The sequence below is a fragment of the Mus caroli genome, unplaced genomic scaffold (genome assembly GCF_978045245.1).
Source record: "Mus caroli unplaced genomic scaffold, Mus_caroli_1 scaffold_3, whole genome shotgun sequence".
Taxonomy (NCBI): Eukaryota; Metazoa; Chordata; class Mammalia; order Rodentia; family Muridae; genus Mus; species Mus caroli.
Genome location: NW_028227258.1, coordinates 112,874,441 through 112,890,145, shown reverse-complemented (window position 1 = coordinate 112,890,145; position 15,705 = coordinate 112,874,441).

Genomic DNA, 15,705 nt, shown 5'->3' with positions numbered 1-15,705 from the left:
GTCTGAGAAGCACCTAAAGACATGTTCAAAGTCCTTAGTGATCAGAGAAATGCAAATCAAAACGACCCTGAGATTCCACCTTACAACAATGAGAATGGCTGAGTTCAAAACCTCAGGTGACAGCACATGTTGACAACGATGTGAAGAAAGGGGAACACTCCTCCATTGTTGGTGGAATTGCAAACTTGTACAACCACTTTGGAAATCGATCTGGAGGTTCCTCACAAAATTGGAAATAGATCTAGCTAAAGACCCAGCTATACTGCTCTTGGGATTATACCCAAAAGATGTCCCATTATGCCACAGGGGAACATGTTCCACTATGTTCAAGTGGCCTTATTTGTGATAGCTGGAAAGTGGAAACAACCCAGATATCCCAAGACAGAAGAATGGATACAGAAAATGTGGTTCATTTACATACTTACTCAGCTATTAAGAATGAGGACATCCTGAGTTTTTTCAGGCAAATGGGTGGAACAAGAAAATATCATCCTGAGTGAGGTAACTCAGACCCAAAAGGACATGCATGGTATGTACTCAGTATTAAATTCATGTTAGCCAAAAAAACAAAAAGTACAGAATACCCAAGATACTCTCCACCGAATTCAAAAAGGTCAACAAGCTGAAGTGCCCAAGTGAGGATGCCTCAGTCCAACTTGAGAGGGAGAAGAAAGACATCACAAGGTGGGAGGGAGGGAGGGAGGGAGGGAGGGAGGGAGGGAGGGAGGGAGGGAGGGACCTGGGAGGCAAAGTGGACAGAGCGGGTGGGAGTGGAGGGGAGAGGGGAACCTGATCTAGTATTGGGTGAGGGAAAAGGACTGAAGCCTTGAGGGCCAGCAGAAAGAATAGAAACAGGCAAGGAGAGAGGAGGTTGGGGGGGGGGGTCCCTCCGGAATGCACCAGAGACATAGGAGGTGAGAGACACTCAGGACTCAACAGGAGGGACCTTAGATCAAATGTGTGACAGTAAAGAGAGGGAACTTATAGAGCCCACCTCCAGCAGGAAGACAGGGCATCAAATGAGGGAGCTGGGGACCATGCCACAGTCAAAACTCTGACCCATAATTGTTCCTGTTTGAGAAAATTACAGGGATGGAAATGGAGAAAAGCCTGAGGAAAAGAAGATCCAAAACTCAAGGGGATTTCAGCTCACGGGGAGGTCTCAAGACCTGACACTATTACTGAGGCTATGGAGCAGTCACAGAAAGGAACCTAGCATGACCACATTCCAGAAGACCCAACAAGGAGCTGAAAGAATCAGATTCAGATATTTGTACTCAACCAATGGACAGAAGCTGCTGACCCCTATTGTTGAATTAGGAAAGGATGAAAGAAGCTGAGGAGAAGGGCAATACTGTAGGAGGACCAGCAGTCTCTATTAATGTGGATCCCTGAGATCTCTCAAACACTGCACCACCAACCAGGAAGCATACACCAGGTGATATGAAGCCTCCAACACACATACCAGTAGAGGACTTCTGGGTCTGTCTGTGTTCATTCAGATATGATGCACCTTCCCCTCAAGAGACTGGAGGTCCCAAGGTGTTTAGAGGTTGGGTAGGGTAGGGGGTGGGAACATCCACATGGAAACAGGGGGATGGTCAGGAGGTATGGGATGTGAAACAGTCAGAAGGTGGATTTGGGGAGGGGAATAAAATATGGAGTGTAAAAAAATAAATACACAAATAAATAAATTTTTAAAAAGAAAAGAATGATTTACATAACATATAATGACAAAGTTTAAAATTCAAGATATGGAAAAGGATCAACCTGGAATATTTATAGCTATATAAAGCTAATATTAACTAAAATGAAATGAAATTATCTTATTACAGAATAAGGCGAATAATTCACAGTTGCCTTCCTTTGATTTCTATTGCTGATATAAACACCATGATCAATAGCAATTTAAAGAGGAACTGGTTTATTTGACTTTTATGTCCCGATTAGAGACCATCATTGTCAACAGTCAGGATAAGAACTTGGAGGCAAGAACTGAAGCAGAAGCCATAGAGGAGTGTTGCTTACTGGCTTACTCCAAAGGCTTGCTCAGGGTTCTTTATTACACAGCCCAGAACCACTTGTCCATGGCTGATGCAGCCCACAGTGGACTGGGCACTCATACATTGTGAATCAAGAAATGCCTAGTGACTTTTCCAGGCCAATCTGATGGAGATATTTTCTTAATTGAGGTTTCCTCTTCTTAGAAGAATCTAGCTTGTGTCAAGTTGACACAATGAATCAGCATGCTGAGAAACCAAGGAAAAGTTCAGAAGCTAGGCATTGCACCCTCATGCACAATTACCTGTAATTCAGAGATAATAACAAATTATCTTTAAACAAGAAAAAAAGTTTTCATGTTGCTCAAAGAAGATGACTTTTAACAAGGAAGTTATAAACTACAGAGGACATAGATGCAAGAAGCTAAGCAAATCGTATAATGGAAAATGAACATAGTGTTCACCAAGTGTTAAGTTAAAATGGAGTTTACAAAATATAAATTACTGAATGGAAAAAGGTTTAAATCAAAGCTTGTGACTTGTATCAAAAATCACAGCATTATTTAAATGATGTGATAAAAGAAAAATTTAATTACAGTTAAGGTTCTCTAGAACAAAAGAAAAACCACCAGCTTGAAAAGAAATAAATGCTTATTAAAGATAACTGCTTTCAAAGGAAAACTTAGTTTTTCCCAACTTATTCTCACTGAGTCCACACTTAAGGGCAAGGCCCCTTGCCCAGTTGTAGATGGTCAAATCCAAAATAAATTTAGTGGTATACTTGGAGGCTTTATGTCTCATGGGCTTCCCCCTCCACAGACCTTGCCTTATATAGTATGGTTTCCAATTTCATTTTAATCAGTTTTCTGTGTATGTGAGTCTCAACACCCATATGTGTTTCATGTGACTTTTCTTTGGCACTTCTTGTTTGTTTGATTGTTTGTTTTATCCTATTCTGGTTGATTTGTTTTTATTTTACAGTAGTAGTAGTACCTATTTATATTTTAATAAGAGAGAAATATAGGTGTGGATTTGAGTGGTTGTAGAAATGAGGAAAAGAAGATTTGAGAAGTGTAGGGGGAGGGAAAATCACAATTAGAATACAGTGTATGAAAAAAAAATCAAATTTTAATATAAATGATAAAAACTAAAAATACAACATTGTCTAGCAGGAATTATCAACAACAACAACCACCACAATCACCCAAAATATGCAACTCTCCATCCTAGGCGAATGTAATTATAGATACAGTTAGCTAAAAATCAGAATTCATTGGAAGGTGACTACTCAGAATATCAATTTGAGCAACTGGCTCAGTGCAACACATTACACAGTGTTAATCATTCTACATCCTATAGAGTCAAGATCTTCTTAATAGTTTATCTTCCAAATGAATGAGTTCTGTTCCAGCCTTCGAAGCTGTTTCTGCCAATTCTTCCCTTTCTTCTCAAGTTATTCCTTGAAAATAATCAACTGCTCAGTACTTCCCTGGACAAAACAGTGGGGCTATTTATAGGGAGTCAGACTTGTATGCAGAATTCTTTCTACTCTAGGAACAGAGCCTGCAAATCAGCTCTTGGTTCTTCCTAGAGCATCTACTCAGCCTTCTTGACTTGGTGAGTTTTCAAAGTCTGTGCCAAAGTCTAAACCCTTTTATCAAGGCAGAAACTGGCACTGTGTTTCCTTGATGTGCTTCCCTTTGCTCCCCTCCTAATGAGTGTCATGATTCTTCTTGTCTTGTTTTTTGGTGTGAGAAAGAATCTATTTTTCATTCTCTACTTTGTGTTGCTAGGGTATTTCTAGTGAGTTTATAAACTTGTTTCCTATTAATACATCCATTAGAGGTTTTATTAAATTGTGCATCTCTTACACACACACACACACACACACACACACACACACACACACACACCCTATCTTTTGATTTTCCCAAAGTCTTTTCCGTATAGTGTTTGTTATTCCTCTCTATACTGCCCACCTCCAGGTACTACCACATCTGGTAACAATTTCCCATAGCACAAAGGACTTGATTTATGTGTTGCAGTGGCCCGGGCACATATTTCTTTCTTAGAGTCTCTGCTTCTAAATTTAGCTTGTGATTCACCTTCTTGCAAACTTCTTGTTTCCCGATTTGCATTCATTAAACTGATGGATCATATTTTTTTAATTTTAATTTTTCAGATGTGTGTTTACAGTATTTTATTGATAATTATTTGAATGTCTGGACTCATTTGGGTGTTTTTCTTGGAATAAGGTTGTAATTGATATTTATATTTTCTCTTCCTATGCCATGCTCCATATTTTAAAAGATGTTTCATAAATATTTTCACACTTTCTGCATTTTACAATATTTTATGTCACATGTAGCTATTCATTGTGCCTATTCATTATGACTTCAGCAATGAGGTTTAGTCTCAAGGATTAAACTTTTAATTTTTTTGTAAAAGAATATATGTGATATTCAATATTTTCTGAAATAGTAATTCTTTGTGGAGGAATTCTACTCAAAGTTGACTGTAATATCATTAATTCAGCACTTGTGAAGAAATTGTCCAGTGTCACTGGTCATTCCCAACCTTATAGGGTTAGCTTTTCTCTTAGTGACACACATCATTTTCATTAGGGGATTTTTGCCTTTTAGACAAATAAAGGTATGTGTTTTGATTGTTGATGATGGAAAACATTATCTAGTACTAACTGCTTTTGTGGGGCCCTTGATGGTCTCTTCAAATGCATCTTTATTCTGAGATTCATTATGATCAATTTCTGATTTAAAAATAAAAAACACCTGTACCACCAACAACAATAAGAACAGCAAAGAACTGTAAACAGCATATCTTTGTATTTTCAATACCATGTTGATTTGCTTGGTTTTTAGAATTTGTTTCAGTATAATTTTAAAGATACTCAACTTTTGCTTCATTTTAATAAACTTATTTTAAATAAAAATTTACTATAATAAAGCAAACCTTAAGGGTGAAGACAAAAAGACATTGATAATCATAAGATGAATACAAATGAAACATGAATAAGTCTAATGAAGGAAACATACTATACAACAGAAGAAAGGAGCTGTCTATCTATTGGAGGAAATAGAAGAATGTTAAATTGTTAAAGTCACATGCTGTGGATAATGAAACAGCATTACAGAGCTGCCAACTCTGGCTCAGAACAGCTATTCATATACTACACTTAATATAGTGCACAACAGTTTCCAAAGTCCAAGAAAGCCAAAAGAAATATTAGAAAAGAAGAAAAATAAAGAAATCTTCATATACACAGAAATGGTAACATTTATATAATTCTAACAAATAAATTAAAAATAAGACGCTGTCGATGCAATAACTGTATTCAAATAAGAACATTAATAGCACATGTTCTAAGAACGTTACCGCCAATGAAGCAAAAGTGATTTTCATTATAAATACCTCCAACAGATTTCTCTTCTATTTAAGAATAGCTTTATTAGTAGTATTCTATTTTAAAACACAGATAATGTAAATACTGTGTTTGAATAACATTAAAGATGTGTATTTTCTAAAATACTCGTTACACATTCTTCCTCGTCTTTGATTCTTGTGTCTTCTATTTTAGCCTTGTCCTTTTACTTCTTAGCCATCCTTGCCTCAGAATCTCCCTGCCTGTCTTTCCTGCTCCACTCTGACATTTCTCTCCTCCTCACTTACTTATTCTCTCTTTCTCTCTTTTTCTGAAATCATTATACACATTTCTTTTAAATATAGCAGAATTAAGTGCTTGGTTTTATTTGTTCATTATGAACTGATTCAGATTTAATAAGGAGAAGAAGATGTTTATACTGCAGGCTTCTAACGTCGTCCTGCTTTTATTTTGGTTGATGGTTTGGACAGAGCCTATGAAGAGTATTTATAAAGAGAAACAGATGTTCCTGGTAAATGAGAGTCCATTTGTGGTCCTTACACTGTGCCTCCTTCATAACTGCACGGTTCAAGTTTTAATTTACTTTTTAAGTCTTTCAAAAATATAACAGTAATTACCAGACAACCAGGCATGGAAATGCCTGACAAGTAATTAATTATGAATTTTATTATAAACACTGCAAAGCTACTAGCTTCTCTAAAAGAGGAAGATTGAGAAGAGTCGCTTAAAACATTGCAGAGAGAAAATAGCCAATTGGCATTTCTCTAGATGTTTTTTTTTTCAGAAATTATATTTCAGGAAGGGTAATGTGAATATGAGTAACACGTGGGCAGAGAATTCCTGTGAGAAATCAAGAGCGACTGACTACATGGTGCTGGGAGAGGCATTCCATATTCAGACACATGGCAGGAAACGGAGTCTCTGAAGAGGGGGTGTGGTCGCTCTGTATCCAATGAGATGCAGTAAGATAATTCACTATCTAAGGCACAGGATCACAACAGGAGTGGAATAATAAATGGTATTAGTCTGATTGCTCTTTCAGTGGATGAGATCTTCCTATAAAAATCAATGTGAAAAGAGACATGGTAAGTATTTTCTGGAGTTTCCCAATATTTGGCTCAAGGATCTGTAGAAGAGAGATTTCTTTGTGGAACTCTATGGAGCTCTTATGACCAAAAATATGAGCCACAGTGGATCACATAATGATTTCTGATATTTGTGACTGCTGAGTACAGAGAGCATGGCAAAAGGTTTGATAAGTCTCCCTCAAGACTTGTCTGAGAGGCACTTATGCCATGCTGGGTTCTAATGCTGAATCAAGATTTTAAGAGCTGCATACAAGACGAGAGAAGAAGGGAGAAGAGTGAGAAGGAGAAGGAGAAGGAGAAGGAGAAGGAGAAGGAGAAGGAGAAGGAGAAGGAGAAGGAGAAGGAGAAGGAGAAGGAGAAGGAGAAGGAGAAGAAAGAAGGAGAAGATGAAGGAAGGAGAAGGAGGACGAGGAGGAGGAGGAGGAGAAGGAATGAGAAAAGGAGAAGGAGAGAAGGAGAAAAGGGGAAAGGGGAAGTAGAAAAGTAGAAGTAGAAGAGGATGAGGAGGAAGAGAAGAAGAAGAAGATGATGATCAACAAAAACTAGAACAACAACAACAACACTACCAGCCTGAAAATTAAGAACTATCAGAGGCAGAACATCTATGACAATACAAATAAGAAGAGATGGAATGAGATAAGTGAAAGGCGAACTTTCCGTTAGAATTATCTGGTCCTATTATATCAGTCCTATATTCTTGTATATATAAGAGAATTACATATTGTGGATGTTCCCACTTATGCTTGATTATACAAAGTGAATGTAAACAAAAGCAAAGTACAACCCAACGTAAAAACACCAATATGGCCTGAGGTGAGGTGGGGATGTTGCCATTACTTTAGAAAGGCCCTGGTCTTGTTTTCTTCTTGTGTATAAATGGCATTCTCAAAGTAGTTTACATGGCTTGACATTTAATGTTTTTTGGTTATTTAACCAGTGGATTCCCAGTAACGCTGTTAAATATTAGATCTGGCTGTCTTGGAGAATGTTTTAAAATTGAATTTGTAAAGGTGTTTACTTTATGAATATAAAAGGTGCTATCAAATCCACTCAAGTCTTGACTATAACAAGATGATAGATATGGAGAGGAAGATGATGCCCTCTTTCTGAACTGAGATATCCACTGGTGTCTCTCCTTGCATGAAAATGCTTGAACTTCTGTCCTCAAGTAAGAACATAATTGTACATATTAAGAATCCAATATGTATACAATAAGCAATGATTTTCTGTAAAAACTCATTCTATTATCTACTCAAACTATATACTTCTTTTTCATGTATACATGTGCTCCTCAACAATTAGAATATGAGTTGACATGTCTGAGTGCAACGATTTAATTTCCAAAATGAAAATAAAGCTTAATAGAAAAATAGATGTGCTTATAAGACACATGTGAAAATGATTAAAAAGAATTTCCTGAACCAAAACACTCAATTATCAAATTCAAATCTAAACCTCAGCAGCAAGTTTTAATATGGTGTTTAGTATGAAGAATTAGTTTTGCTTCTAAATTGTCCATGTATATTTAGCGGCAAATTTTTAAGGTGTGTTAAAAACTAATTGGAAGGAAAGAGAGTGATTAAAAGCAAAAATCAAGCACCTCAAATGAAAATAATGAAGCTAAAATTTATGACATTTCAGAAACTGATTGATCTTCAGAAAGGTATTGATCTTCAAATATTAGGTGTAATAGTTTCTTTTAGGAGAAGTGTATGTGGGTGAAATCATCTTACAAAGAAATAAAGAAATCTATAGAGGGAAACATGTAATCATAAGACATTGGATGTTTTCCTTTAAGTTTTAGCTTGCACAGGTCATATACACATATAAAAGGATTGTTTAATTCTGTCAGTCCATAAATTTGCCATTTTTATTAAACCAGATTTTGGTAAATTTGAGTGTGTGTGTGTGTGTGTGTGTGTGTGTGTGTGTATGCAAACAGCTGAATGTTGGAATAAATGTGATTGGTATTGATGGTGTACTATGTAAATAATTTTATAACATATTTCTTTAAAAATCAAATCACAGTTGTGTGGTGGCACACAGCATTAATCCCAGCACTTTTAAGGCACAAGCAAGCAGATCTTTTGAGTTCTAGGCTAGGCTGGTCTATATAATGAGTTCTAGGACATCCAGAACTACATAGTGAGACTCAATCTCTAAAAACCAAAAACCAAAAAGCAAAAACCCAACCAAACAACCAAACAACAAAAACAAAAACAAAGAAAAACAAAACTAAATCCAAAATCTAATAAATCTTATTATTGCTATCTTTGAATCGTCAGCCCTAGATTTTTTTTCTTTTCTGTGTACCACCAGCAACTGAGCATATGATTAAGAATTAAAAGGAAAAAGAGAGTGAGGGCACTACTGGGTATTTTGGCAAATGGCTGTCTGCTCTTGGATTGACTGTATTTGATTCCTACTCAGGGTTGAGACAACAGGACACACTGATTGGATGAAACTAAGAGCGACCTCTGCTGACTACCTTTTGATAACTTTTAGGAAATTTCCATTTGTATTAGTAGTGTACTATCAGGAGAAAAAAACAGATATGCATACATATCAGAAACAATTTCTAGAATCAGCACAATAAAAAAATATTGATAATAATATTAGTATATCAAAGTTAAAAGAGACCAAAAAGACATGCACATTACATTGCTTTAGAAAGCAATGCTTCTCTTTTGCATGACATTTGGCATAAATGAATATAATACTAACAAATCTAAAGAATGCTAAGTAACAGAAAATAGTGTTAACTTTAAATATTCCTAATAAAATTATTATAGTGATCATTTTTGTGTAATATTTTTGACAACATTCAATTCATATATAATGGCAATGTGGTCATAATCTTCATTATACAATCCATTTTTTTATAGCAACTGTTTCCAAAGATAGCAAGAATAAAGGACAATTTATTTGTTCCATTCAGTTTTTCACACATTGCACTACAGATTCATAGCTTTGAAAACTACATAGAAGCAGAAAATACAACCTCAATCGATAAAAAAATATGAAGTTTAAAAAATCATTAAATCCAAAAGTAATATCTGTACACAAGGTTGGAAAGTGATTTTAGTCACTTGAAAGTTCTTTCCTTCCATAACTAACTTATATAAAAATAGTGATCATATTTTTTTGAAGTGGTTGATTCTTTCAAACAAGTGTGTAGAAGATACAAGAATAGAATCGGTCTGCTACAGCAGATCTTTTTGGTTCAAGAAAGGGGTTTATCTGGCCATTCTAAGATCCTCTCCTGTTGCCAAAATTGCTTTGTTGTTTCTTCTGTCCTTGTCCTTTGGAGATGAGTTTCTACACTGGTGACCTTTATTTTGTTTTAATGAATGTTGTGTCTGAGAGTAGAAGATGTGTGTCCACGAACCCTACACTTTCATATATCAGAACCAGCTTGTGCCATGGGGCTCAGGGTTCTTCAGCTTTGCATGTAAAGGATTCCTCACTTTTTCTGTCCCACATTTCTATCCCAAGAGGCTTTGTGTATACACAATTACTCATAAAATATTCTCAAACTGAGTAATGAATCCAACCAGCTGAGAGTGGATAATGAAGACTATTCCATATATTTACTTTTAATATTTTTCTATCTACTTTCTTTCACTAAAATTAAGCTTATTTTAAATCTTTTTTTATTCTTTAATCTTTTTTTTACAGTCCAGACTTTATCCCCCACCTGGTCCACCTTCTGACTGTTTCACATCCTACAACTCCTCCCCACCCTGTCTCTAAGAGGATGTCCCCACCCCCTCGCTCCACAAGACCTCCTTACTCTCTGGGTCCCCAAGTCTCTTGAGGGTTAGGGGTATCATCTCTGACTGAGTGAATTATTTAAAAAATATTTTTATTTCATTTTTAAGTGGGATTGCTCAAGCAACCCATTCAAAGCATAAATACAAACTAGTAGTTTTCATCTACATATGTGATTTAGATTCTGAAAATGTACATGATGTAAGACTCATTTTAAATTGTGCTTTATATTTATTTGCATGTTTGCTTAATGTACTGTTGATTCTTTTGTGGCTATTGTTACTGCCACTTAAAACTTCCTTTGAAAGATACTGTCTATACAATCTAGTAGCATCAGTCACCATAGTATAAATATGTCAAATTAAATCTAATCACAGTGTTAATTCCTAGAAACTAACCTTTATCTCCCAATCAATTCTGAACTAATATGAATCAGGCTATTGATTTTTAATTATTGCCTGTTGACATCTGACTTATTATCCTCTTAGAGAATAACAGTAAATGTTCCTGAAAGCTCAGGCAATGTTTAACAATCCCATGCCATGTTCTCAATATAGCTGTAGTTACTTCACTCTGTGTCTGCTGATTTTATGCTTTTCTTACCTTTATACTTGTTCACATTGTGCTATTTCAACATCAATTTGGCTGCATATTTCTCCAGTTTTAATCTCCAATTATAAATAGAGAAATGATTATAAGTACTGCTCTTCAGATTCAATAAAAACTTCAGCATTTTCCCAATGAGTATGTTCATTGTGCTTAATCTTTGTTGGTAGTAAAGCTTAGTGCCTTATTTAAACTCACTTATGTTCTGTTTTTCTCCAATTAATTCATCATGTTTAAAACCCTCAATAGTCTGTCTTTTAATTTTCTGTAGAATGAGAACAGGCTTCCACATAGTATATACAGTTTTCCAACACTGGACTCCAGGCCTTGTGAAAAGATATGTACATAAAACACCTGCAGACTTCATGGACATGCTAGGAGAACTAAATAATTAGTTAACAGAAATATACACTATCAGCATATACTAAATAGTAACTTTTCTTTCTTTTTTTCTTTCTTTCTTTCTTTCTTTCTTGTTTTTTTGTTTGTTTTGTTTTGTTTTGTTTATTTTTGTTTTTGTGGGTTTTTTGTTTGTTTGGTTTTTCGAGACAGGATTTCTCTGGCTGTCTTGGAACTCACTTTGTAGACCAGGCTGGCCTTGAACTCAGAAATCTACCTGCTTCTGCCTCCCAGGTGCTGGGACTAAAGGCATGTGCCACCACCGCCCGGCTAATAGTAACTTTTCTACACACGTGAATTTGCTCATGTACTGGGAAGGTGATTTTATTCACAGCAGGCACAAAATATTAAATACCTAGAAAAATTAATAACAGAAGTGAAATCCCTGAATAAAAAACATTAAATATCTGAGAACCTCCTAAATTGAGAACTCCCCAAGTTCATATATAGGAAGAACTAAAATTGCGAAAAGCCTGAATACACAAAGCCATTTAAGATTTAATGAAATTTCCATCAAAGCCCCACCAATACAGATCTTCAGAGACATAACAGGAAGTACAGAGAAACACTTCAAAGGCCTGTTTTCTGGATAAGAGAGCAAAGGCAATCCTAAGTAAAGGCAGCAGAACTGGAGCCTTCAAAATACCAGATTGGAAGATGGTTGACAGCACAATGTTGACATAAAATCAGAGACATAAACAAATTAAACACAATAGAGAGCCTAAGGATGAATCCATACCACTGTAGCCAATAGTTTCCCGAACAAATGTCAAACTGTAAGACGACCACATATAAAATAAATGATGTCCTGAGAATTAGAATTTTTTTGAGAACAAAAAACTCATACTTGATGCCTATATCTCACCTTTTATTAAAACCAACATAAAACGCATCAAAGTCCTAAATGTAGTACTAGAAAATTTAAAAGTCACAGAGGAAAAGATGAAATCATTCCAAGATATTAGTGAAGGAAATTGATCTCCAGAGAGGAACACAAGCAAAACATGAACAAACAAAATATTGAGGAGCTGGACTAAATCCAATTAGAAAGCTTATCCAGTACTAAGAATATAATCAATAACGAGGAAATAGCTTACAGGATGTGAGAAACTGTCATTATTCATCTAAAAGAGTGCTAACACACACAGCATTTTTTAAAAACTAAAATAATAAAAATAATCAAGCCAATTAAAAAGGGGCAAATTACATGAAATTCTCAAATGAAGAAATGTAAAGGATCAGCAAATGTGAAAGAATAAGGATTATCATTTGGCCCAAGCTCCTTTCAATCCACTGAACTGACTGATTATCAAATATAAAGTAGTTAACCCTAAAAATAATAGATACACAAAATACAAAGATATACTCAGCAGGTTGAACACACACACATACATACACACACACACACACACACACACACACACACAGCTATGAAACCTTTCTAGAAAGTGAGAGAGTATTACAAGCAGAAGACTGCTTATAGAAAAGACGATTGTTCATTGAGCCTGAGGACAAAAACAAGTTAGTAGATGAAAATGTATTTCAGTTCGCATATCAGGCCATGTTGCAGTGACTCTATTGCTTGGGGCCTCAGGTGAGGCCACTCACTTTTGTTGCCAGGAGAGAGGGGATGGGAGTGGCTGAGGAAGAGAAAGAAGGAGGGACGAGATGGGGGAGAAGGAAGAGAAGAAGGAGAGACAGAGAGGGGGAGTGGCTGAAGGAGAGAGGGAGAGGGAAAGAACTAAAAAAGAACACTGGACTGTCTTTCCCCTAGCATGCCTAAAATGATCTGCTTCATACAACTGGGTCCTATCTACTAGATTTAATATCTGCTAATAATGTCATCAAATCATATATCTACAGTGGATTACTGGAATGAACTTAGGGCCCTTATGACACAGTTGGCTGCATCATTGTGATTCTCATATGGAACCAAACATTAGGATTTGAGGATATTTTCTCCAAGAAAAATAAGTATGCCACAGAAGAACATTATCTAATAATCTATCATTCATTTTTCATAAGATTTATTCTCATCTGTTTTATTTGACTTCATCTGTGCATGCAGAATATCAACACAGTTATGTCTGACTCAATTTTACCAGATGTATAGAGTCATGTGGGCCTACCACAAAGAACATACAGAAGAATACTTCCATAACAAAGACTGAATATGTGTTGCTATTATAGCCTCAACTCCTGTCTTCATTCTTTCTGAATTTCATGCAACCACTAACAATGTTTCTTTCTTCAATACTGTTATTTAAAATGATTTTTAAGTGATGTGCATTAAAACTCTGTAAAAATTGTTCATTTTATGAAAAATAAAAATATTTATTTTACAGATATTTATTTTTAACTACTTTAGCATTACTTTCTTCTACCTTTACAATAATATCTTGTATTGAACAATAGCTATATGATTAATGGAGCTATAATTGAACCTTCCTTAGAAAAGCAAATGCACGGCTATTCTATCTGTGTAGCCATCTTTAATTACAGAACTCCATCTTGGCTGCAATAATATCAGCAGTATTTTACATTTTGGTGAAGATCACTAAAAGAGAAGTGACTTACAGTTGGAAAGTTTATTTTACCTTCTTCTTCCAGAAGAGCTCATAAGGGTGGAGGACATATGGTAGCAGAATGCCATAATAGGAAGCTGAGAGACGTATATTTTCCAGCAAGGCTCCATTCCTTAAATGTTTCATAACCACCCCAAACAGTGCTGCCAACCAGGACTGATTCATATTAATTAGCCTGGGGGCACATCAAACCACCACTGTGGTCCTATCTCCTATGATTTGATTTATATTATTAAATTATATTAAATAAGGATTGTAGTCTTTTTTTGGATTAATTTTTAATTAGGTATTTTCCTCATTTATATTTCCAATGCTATCGAAAAAGTCCCCAATAGACTCCCCCCAAACTCCCCTACCAACCCACGCCCACATTTTGGCCCTGGCATTCCCCTGTACTGGGGCATATAAAGTTTGCAAGTCCTATGGGCCTAACTTTCCAATGATGACCTACTAGGCCATCTTTTGATACATATGCAGCTAGAGTCAAGAGCTCTGGTGTACTGGTTAGTTCATAATGTTGTTCAACCTATAGGGTTGCAATTCCCTTTAGCTCCTTGGGTGCTTTCTCTAGCTCCTCCATTGGGGGCCCTGTGATCCATTCAATAGCTGACTGTGAGCATGCACTTCTGTGTTTGCTACAAGGCCCCAGCATTGTCTCGCAAGAGGCAGCTATATCTGGGTCCTTTCAGCAAAATGTTGCTAGTGTATGCAATGATGTCAGCGTTTGGAAGCTGATTATGGAATGGATTCCTGGATATGGCAGTCTTTAGATGGTCCATCCTTTCGTCACAGCTCCAAACTTTATCTCTGTAACTCTTTCCATGGGTATTTTGTTCCCAATTCTAAGAAGGGGCACATTGTCCACACTTTGGTCTTCGTTCTTCTTGAGTTTCATGCGGTTAACAAATTGTATCTTATATCTTGGGTATCCTAAGTTTTTGGGCTAATATCCACTTATCAGTGAGTACATATTGTGTGAGCTCCTTTGTGATTGTGTTACCTCACTCAGGATGATGCCCTCCAGGTCCATCCATTTGGCTAGGAATTTCATAAATTCATTCCTTTTAATAGCTGAGTAGTACTCCATTGTGTAAATGTACCACATTTTCTGTATCCATTCCTCTGTTGAGGGGCAACTGGGTTCTTTCCAGCTTATGGCTATTATAAATAAGGCAGCTATGAACATAGTGGAGCAGGTGTCCTTCTTACCGATTGGAACATCTTCTGGATATATGCCCAGGAGAGGTATTGCTGGATCCTCTGGTAGTATTATGTCCAATTTTCTGAGGAACCGCCAAACTGATTTCCAGAGTGGTTGTACAAGCTTGCAATCCCACCAACAATGAAGGAGTGTTCCTCTTTCTCCACATCCTTGCCAGCATCTGCTGTCACCTGAATTTTTGATCTTAGCCATTATGACTGGTGTGAGGTGGAATCTCAGGGTTGTTTTGATTTGCATTTCCCTGATGATTAAGGATGTTGAACATTTTTTCAGGTGCTTCTCTGCCATTCGGTATTCCTCAGGTGAGAATTCTTTGTTCAGTACTGAGCCCCATTTTTTAATGGGGTTATTTGATTTTGTGGAGTCCACCTTCTTAAGTTCTTTATATATATTGATAGGTAAAGATCATTTCCCAGTCTGTTGGTGGTCTTTTTGTCTTTTTGACAGGGTCTTTTGCCTTGCAGAAGCTTTGCAACTTTATGAGTTCCCATTTATTGATTCTCCATCTTACAGCACAAGCCTTTGCTGTTCTATTCAGGAATTTTCCCCCTGTACCCATATCTTCGAGGATTTTCCCTACTTTCTCCTCTATAAGTTTCAGTGATTCTGGTTTTATGTGGAGTTCCTTAATCCA